Here is an 8,898-nt window from a genome sequence, read left to right on the forward strand (position 1 = left end):
GCGCCGCGCTCCCATTGGCCGAGGCGGAGGCTGCGAGCGGCCAATCACGAGACAGCCCGCGATTTTCGCCCGCCGTTCGAAACTCCGGCCTCGTCTGGTTCCTTTCGCCGCCCGGAGTCGTCCTTGGGCGGGAGAGATTTCCCCTCGAACTCCGGGGCCCGTCGCAAGTCGAATGGACCGGATCGGGAGAAGTTTGATTTGGGCTCCTCTGAGTCGAGGAGAAGGGCGCCCCCGCCCGTGGCAGCCGTAGTTGAACGTTATGGGTGTATGTATGCATGTATGCATGTATGTATGTATGTATATGTATGTTTGTGTGTGCGTGTATGGGGGGGGAGAAGAAAAAAGTGAAAGGAAAGAACAATGCATAGATAGATAGACGGACAGACAGACACAAACACACACACACACACACACACACACACACACACACACACACACACACATATATATATATATATATATATATATATATATATATATATATATCACAAGAGACCATCCAGACAGAAACCCAATATTTTTAATGTTGCCTTTGTTACATTTGTGTTGTATTTGTCTCCCTTTGTTTATTTATCAGCAGAAATACAACACACAAACACACACACACATATATATATATATACACACACACACACACACATGTTTTCGTAGATTTTCACGGGTGTAGGTATGCTGGTCTTGTATTCGGGTCTTTTCCCATGTAAGATTGAGATTGTCTCAGGCTGGATGGTGAGTGAGACCTCCCTGAAATGTTGCCAAGACAATCTCAATCTTACATGGGAAAAGACCCAAATACAACAAGACCAGCATACACACACACAAGATTTTACATAAAGTAACAAAACAAATCTGAAGGAGAGGGGGGAAAGGAAGGGGGAAAATGTGGAAGGAAAGAACAATGCACACCTCCCTAGGAGTTGTAAAGATTGGAATCAAGGGGTGTGAAAAATATAAGTGTGTAACACACCGGATTATAAACTGACATACTGGCTGAGTTTGTGCAGTGCTGCACTAACTAACCATCTTCTTAGCCTAGTGTGTTATACAAAGCCAGCTAGTGAGATATCACTCTGCAAAAACATGCATAGGACAGCCTTGGTAATAATACCAAAGAAATCCTGCAGAGATCTCATATGAAAGGTAAAGGTTCTCTTCGCAGATATGTGCTAGTCGTTCCTGACTCTAGGGGGCGGTGCTCATCTCAGTTTCTAAACCGAAGAGCCAGCGCTGTCTGAAGAGGGTCTCTATGGTCATGTGGCTGGCATGATTAAACATCCAAGGCGCATAGAGAGTTGTTACCTTCCCACCAAAGGTGGTTCCTGTTTTTCTACTTGCATTTTTATGTGCTTTCCGACTAGGTTGGCAGAAGCTGGGACAAGTAATGGGAGCTCACTCCATTACTCGGCGCTTGGGATTCAAACTGCCAGTCTTTTGATCAACAAGCTCAGCGTCTCAGCCACTGCTGAGTGGCTAAATAGATAAATTTATTTATTTAAATAAATAAATAAAATAAATATCAAAGGAAAATGGGGCATAAATTAGAAGCACAATCCCTTGTTTAAATCTGCAATTCTCAAAGAGAACTGGTTCCTTATCTTTTAAGGCCCCCTACTAATTACCCAATAAACACCTCCTTAAACCCTTTTTCTGTCAGTGCCATTCCACACCCAATCAAAGGGTAACTTCATTTGGTTTACAATACAGCCAATCTAAACCCATCAAGCCTTGGTTGAAAGTGATAACAAACAGCTTGCTTCTGCAACTCCATTATGGTGATAAACTCCCCAAGACTTAATCGGTTTTAAGCCACTTGAGTTCCATTGTCATTCACCAGAAGCAAGAGGCCAGAAGCCCCGGTTGGGTGTTAGTTTGTTGATTGAGAAATGTGTCAAAAGCATCTTCCCAGACTTAGCATCAATGCCTATAGGAAAGGGAATAGCTAGACCAGTGGTCACCAACTGGTGATCCGCAAGAAAATTTTGGTGGCCTGCAGATAATTTATTTGCATTTTTTTATATTGCGCTAAATCAGGAGTCCTCAAACTACAGCCTCCTCTGGAGGGGTGTCCACATTTTTCCAATATTACCAATATTTAGCATATGCGATCCGTGCTGCTGTCAGTATGTGTAAAAATATGTGGTCCTTTTATCATAGCCCTCTGGTAATATACCTAGGAGATATATTTCTGGTTTCAACTCAATATTCTGTTTGATTATCATTTCCAGCCAGTTACACCTATCCTCCGCGAGCTGCACTGGTTACCGATACGCTTCAAGGTGCTAGTCGTAACTTATAAAGCCCTTCATGGTATTGGATCTGGGTACTTGAGAGACCGCCTGCTGCCAATTACCTCCCACAGACCCATTAGATCTCACAGGGTTGGCCTCCTCCGGGTGCCATCTACCAGCCAATGCCACCTGCCTATTACCCGGGGGAGGGCCTTCTCTGTGGCAGCTCCGGCCCTCTGGAATGAACTCCCCGCAGGGATTCGGACCCTCACCTCTCTCCAGGCCTTCCGAAAAGCCATCAAAACCTGGCTTTGCCAGCAGGCCTGGGGGTGATGAGTTCCCTCCCCTCTCGACATGTATGGTTGTGCGACTGTTGTTTACTTTTATTATTTGTATTTTGTCTTTTATGTTCCCCTTTTCCCCCCCTTGAATTGTTCGCCGCCCTGAGTCCTCCCGGAGAAGGGCGGCATACAAATAATAAAATTCTATTCTATTCTATTCTATTTTTTATTTTCTCCCAATATTTTCTTGCTTTCCTGCACGTCCACCACATGTGGTAGTAGGTGCCTGGGGTCTGATTACATTTCCAGCACTTAGCGGACAGTTTTTAGAAGGTTTTCCCCACTTCCCAAAATAAACTCCCTCATTTCACTTGTCCTGCATCTCTGCTGTGTTCAGGGGAGCTCTTGATAAAACTGGTCTATCAACTAAGGATCTTGAACTTAGGAAAAGTCTTAACTTTCTCCTCTCATCCCAACAGTCTTCTTTATCTTCTTTATCTTCTCTGCAATTGTTTTGTTTCCTCTTCAGTGAAAGAGGAAGTTGGGTACAGACAGTCCAACCGAATCCTTTGAGCTTTCCTTGTTCATGAAGCCAAGAAGATAAATAAAAGCTGCGGGAATTTCCTGATGCTGGAATGTTTAAACGTTACGCTTGTGTTTCCACTTGATAGCAAAGGTTTCCACTGGTTTTTTTTTTCTCCAACAGTTTGCTGACGGTTGCAATCTGCTTCTGGGAACAAATTGCAAAATGACAGTGTCAGTCTGAGGAAAACATATTTTATGAAGAATGATCTAAGTCACTGGGTGGTCCATTCCAGTAAATATTGATAAGCACATTCCCAAAAAATAGACAATAGCAATTCCACTAAGGTTTCCTTAAAGAAGGAACAGTAACAATGCAGGCTTGGAAGGTTTCCCAACACCGCTAACTGAGTTTCACCTTTTGGAGCAGTATATAAAAGATTATATTGGATGGAGCTTCAGGATTTCATAGCTTCCTCTACAAAGAACACAGACTTTGCTTGGGACATGGAGGCTGATGCCTTTATGTGGAAATTATGTGAATTGTTTTGTGTTTTGTAAAAAAATATGATCCTGACTAAGTTGTCTCATATTTGAATTAAATCTCTGTTGGAGGAGATGCTAATGATTTGAAGGAAAAAAAATTTTGAGCCGAGGTGGCGCAGTGGTTAAATGCAGCACTGCAGGCTACTTCAGCTGACTGCAGTTCGGCTGTTCAAATCTCACCGGCTCAGGGTTGACTCAGCCTTCCATCCTTCCGAGGTGGGTAAAATGAGGACCCGGATTGCTGTTGGGGGCGATATGCTGACTCTGTAAACCGTTTAGAGAGGGCTGAAAGCCCTATGAAGCGGTATATAAGTCTAACTGCTATTGCTATTGCTAGTTTTAGTATTATGAAAAGAGATTTGTATCAAATGTCTGCTGGTTCACTCAATTCATCTAATTTTCTGGCTTTCCTGCATCCAGTTTCAATCACCTGGTTACAAAAAAAGATGTTGAGACTTTGGAAAAAATGCAGAGAAAGGGGACTAAGATGATTAACAGCCTGGACAGTTGCAGGAACAAGATATGACTAGTTAAAGAAGGACTAGGGGTGATAAGACAGCAGTGTTCCAGTATTTGAGGGGCTGCCACAAAGAAGAAGGGGTCAACTTAGTTTCCAAAGCACCACAAGAAACAACGGATGGAAATTAATCAAGGAGAGAACCAACCTGGAATTAAGGAGAAGCTTCCTAACAGAGAGGACTATTAACCAGTGGAACAGTTTGCCACCAGAAATCATGGACACTCTTTCCCTGGAGGTTTTTAAGAAGAGACTAGACAGTCACTTGTCTGGAATGGTATAGGTCCTCCTTGAGCAGGGGGCTGGACTAGAGGACCTCCAAGGTCCCTTCCAGCTCTATTCTATTTGTACAACAGTCCAGACTAAAATATGGTTGCCCAGCTTGCAGTGTACAATAATAGATGGATAGATAGATTAAAATAAAACCAAAGGCAAAGAATCTGCAATGGGCAAGATCAGGACTCATCCCAATTTGAGAACCTTGGATCTCGACACTCAGATTCTTCTTTAGCTATTCCACTATCATAAACGCTATAAAAACTTCTTGGAACTTTTTCTTTAGGTGACCTTGTTGGAAGAACTGTTTATTCTTTCTATTTACTATTTGTCCAACTTATCTACCCATTAGTGGGCAACTTGAAGGCTACTTTATATCTTCTGGTTGTGGCTAGACTTGGGTATAAGAATAAAAGCATTGATGGACCCATGGCAAAACTAGCTCAGAGCCTGAATAAACATTCAGCCTTGTCTTTTGGCTCCTGTAACCAGCTGCAGATGTGCGTCCTTGAAGCTGGAATGCAAGAACTCGGCAATCTTCAGGCAACCATTTTCTAGTCATAAACAATAGTGCAATGGCATAGCAGGAGAGATGTGTAATATTCATAGATAAGGGGACTCACAACTTTTTCTTTAAAAAAGGAGACTTTTTCCTTTTGATGGAAACTACAAAGGATTATTTTTTTGGAGAGGAGGAGGAGATTTTGATTGCTACAAAATTTTATTTTATATCTCAAGGCTGGGCCTTCAGATATGAGAGAAATTTAATTGAGCTTCTCAATCAGAAAGATTAGCGGTTCGAATCCCTAGCAACGCGTAACAGAAATATGGGGATGAATAATGGGGATGAGTAACCAATTTGATTGCAGAAAGGTTGGCAACTATATGTCTTTTCTCTTCTTTTGACTTTGAGGTTTTGGGGCTGTTGATTTGTTCCTTTTTCTCTTTTTCAGATTCCTAGAGGGGAAAAAAATTGGCTTCAACCAAGATTTTATTTTGCCAATCCATATGGTTGCTTGTAAGGGCTTTTAAGGTGGCTCAGTGGCTAAGATGCTGAGCTTGTCAATCAGCAAGATCGGCGGTTCGAATCCCTAGCATCGCGTAACAGAGATACCTCCCGTTACTCATCCCAGCTTCTGCCAACCTAGCAGTTCGAAAGCACGTAAAAAATGCAGGTAGAAAAATAGGAACCTTTAGTGGGAAGGTAACAGCGTTCCGTGCGCCTTTGGCATTTAGCCATGACGGCCGCATGACCACGGAGACGTCTTCGGGCATCGCGGGCTCTGTCGCTTTGAAACGGAGATGAGCACCGCCCCCTAGAGTCGGGAATGACTAGCACATATGTGTGAGGGGAACCTTTCCCTTTCCCTATGGTTTTTTTTAACCATTATGAACTGTGTGATGCAGTTCTAATATCAATGTTAGGTATTTTTATTCTAATCCTCCTTCCCAAAGGAGTCTATAGTAGAATATATATTTCATACACAAACACAACAGGTCCAACAGGGACATATTTTGAAGTCAGCTTTATTCAACCTTTTTATGAATGATCTCGATAATAGGACCAATATGCAGATTTTCAAGTTTGTGGATGACACATTGTGTAGTAGTCCTACCAACACTAGGATAACAGAAATTGCAGTTTAATCTGGACACGTTGGAAGACTAGGAGGAGAGAATAAGATAGCTTTCAAGAGGGAAAAAATGTAAGGCATGATCCTCAGGGACCTAAAGTTAAAGACCACATTACTTAAAAGCTCCCAAATTTGAGAAACACTAGACTTCTTGATCCTATCCAACTCTACTAAGACGTCCTGATTCAATAAATTAACGTAAGATACAACAATCAAGAATAAAAGACCTATTCAGAGACAATAATAAAAAAGACAAAATGATGAAAACAAAAAGTTTTAAAAAAAGAAACTCAATTATGAGCAGTCTTTAGCCTACTAATACTTGGGCAATAATCCAGACTTTTAATTATTAATGAAAACAATTGAAGAAGGGGAAGAGCCCCTTGGCAACACCCTTTGCTTTCTGGATTGCCTAATACCGACCTAAAGACCTCAAATAAGCCCTTCACTCAGCATTTAACCACTGGAGTGAGCAATCTCCTTTGCAAGGATTTAAGAGCAAAATGCCTTTGCTGATTTCAAGGTTGCCTAAGAAGATAAGATTAATTTTTAAGGGGCGGACTTCAGCACTCTTCTTCACTTCCTGCAGAGTACAGAGACAGTTGCTCCTGCGGAATCCAGAAGCAACATGAAGGTAGGAATTAAGAGAAAATTTTGGGTTTGCCTTTTTAATTTCTTTCTGGTTCTCCTTTAGGTATGTTCTCTTTTTAACTGTTTTTCAGATGCATTCGTTCCAGACCCTGCAAGATTCTTTGTTTCTTTCCTATTCCCAGTTTTGCCCGGCTGCATTTTCATTCCCTCTCCCCCCGCTCCTTGCAAATTCCAGCATGGTCAGCTCAGATCTTTATACTTTTTGGGAGGGGGGGGTGTCAGATTGTTGTTCTGCTTTATGTGCCTTAATACTTATAGGAAGGTGGGATCCAGAAAGCTAGGTGGGTTTTCTTGGAAGGGTGGGGGGGAGGTAGTGTTTTTGCATCACTTTAGAGTAACTATCATGTCCTCCTTTTTGAATTTTCAAACAACTCCTTAAAATATACTTGCTCGTAAGATTTAATTGGCAGAGTCCCTGGCTTGCCAAGCTTTTGCGTATCAAAACTCAAGTTTTATTTGAGCAGAAGCAGCGTAATTTATTTTAAGTTTCTTTTGCAAATAAATGTTCTTTATTCTTTCTGCTTTAATTACACCAAAGTTGATAGGTTTAGAGTTCCTATATGGAATTCATCTGGTTTTATATTCACCCGTCTTGTGAACATTGCCAGCCCTTCTTATCTATTACTTTCTTTGTGACTTTTGGGGAAGATAAAATTATATTTTATTCTTCCATGTATTTGCAAGACAAGTTGAATGTAAAAGATCCCAATTTTTTTAACCAATAGATAAAAAGAAACAGTTTATTATGTCCTGTATTAAGTGTTAACCGCCATAAAACCTCTCCATGATTTTTTACTGAATTACTCTCCTGTTCTCATAAGGGGTTAACTGAACTTATTTCTTTTGCTTTAGATGCTAGTTATCTCTTTTATCCTCCATTCTTTTTTTCTTTACTCTGCCTTAGTTAGCAATTATTTCTAAACCTCCCACTCTGAAAAAAGGAGCTGGTTAACTTTTTATTTACATTCTAACAGAATCCAGGATTTTTTTGTAACAGCTGTTCCATATCCTGGACCTTTCATAGAGTTGTCTTTTGTATTCCCATGTTGGTAATCTCAATTTTGTTATCTCCCACGCTTTCATACTCTGTAAGGCCTATGTCACGTAAAAGTTTTTAAACATTCTTTGCCTTCTCAAAAGTTTATCCGTAGACATTTGCATCCTTTCTGAGATGTTTGTTATTAATATTTCCATCTGTATTTTAGAATAAACTCTAAGGGGGGAAAAAAGTTGTAGCCCTTAACTGTTTTAATTCTTTCCAGCCTAATCCTATAGTTCCCTCTAATGTTCACCTGCAACCTTCATCAAGGCTCAGTTGCTAATATGGTTTTTGTTTCAGTTGTTCCCCTTGGGTGTATTATTTAATTATATACTGGCTTTTCAAATCTTACCGCAAAACTAACCCACACTCCAAATCTCTCTGGTCTAAGTTGTGTGTGTGCCATCTAAAGGGTTCACAATGGTAGAAACAAGCAAGTTGTAGCTACCTTAGTACACAAAATAATCTGCTACAATGTCCTATCTGTCAATGACTACTTCAGCTTCAATCGCACACAACAGATACAAACTTAAGGTAAACCGTACCAAACTCGATTGCAGAAAATACAACTTGAGCAACAGAGTGGTCAATGCCTGGAATGCACAACCTGACTCTGGTTTCATCCCCAAACCCCCATAACTTTAACCTTAGACTGTCTACTGCCGACCTCACCCCATTCCTAAGAGGTCTGTAAGGGGGTGTGCATAAGAGCACCAATGTGCCTACCGTCCCTCTCCTACTGTCCCCACGTATTCGTATCCATTTCCTGTATTCATAATCATGTTTATACTTATACCTCTTATCTTATGCATGCTTGACAAACTTCATGCACCATGCTAATTGCGGGTAAAGAAAAGTGTCTTGACTTATTCCAATTGCCTGGATTTACAGAACACATTAAACCAGGGCTGTCCAAAGTTGGGAACTTTTTAAGATTTGTGGACTTCAACTCCCAGAATTCCCCAGCCAGCAAACCATAAGCCAACCACGTACATCCCATAAGACTTCAGATTGAAGCTCCAATATGTAATTGTTCTAGTGGACATGGCTGGCTGGGGGATTCTGGCAGTTGAAATCCCCAAGTCTTAGAAGCTGCCAAGTTTGCACTCCCTTGTTCTAACCCTCAAGGCCGCTCTACTATAGTTAGAGGGGAGGAGGCGCCGGAACTAGAAATACGCGGCCGCCGTTGCCCAGCCGGGCGCCT

This window comes from Thamnophis elegans, chromosome 16 (assembly GCF_009769535.1).
Source record: "Thamnophis elegans isolate rThaEle1 chromosome 16, rThaEle1.pri, whole genome shotgun sequence".
Lineage (NCBI taxonomy): Eukaryota > Metazoa > Chordata > Lepidosauria > Squamata > Colubridae > Thamnophis > Thamnophis elegans.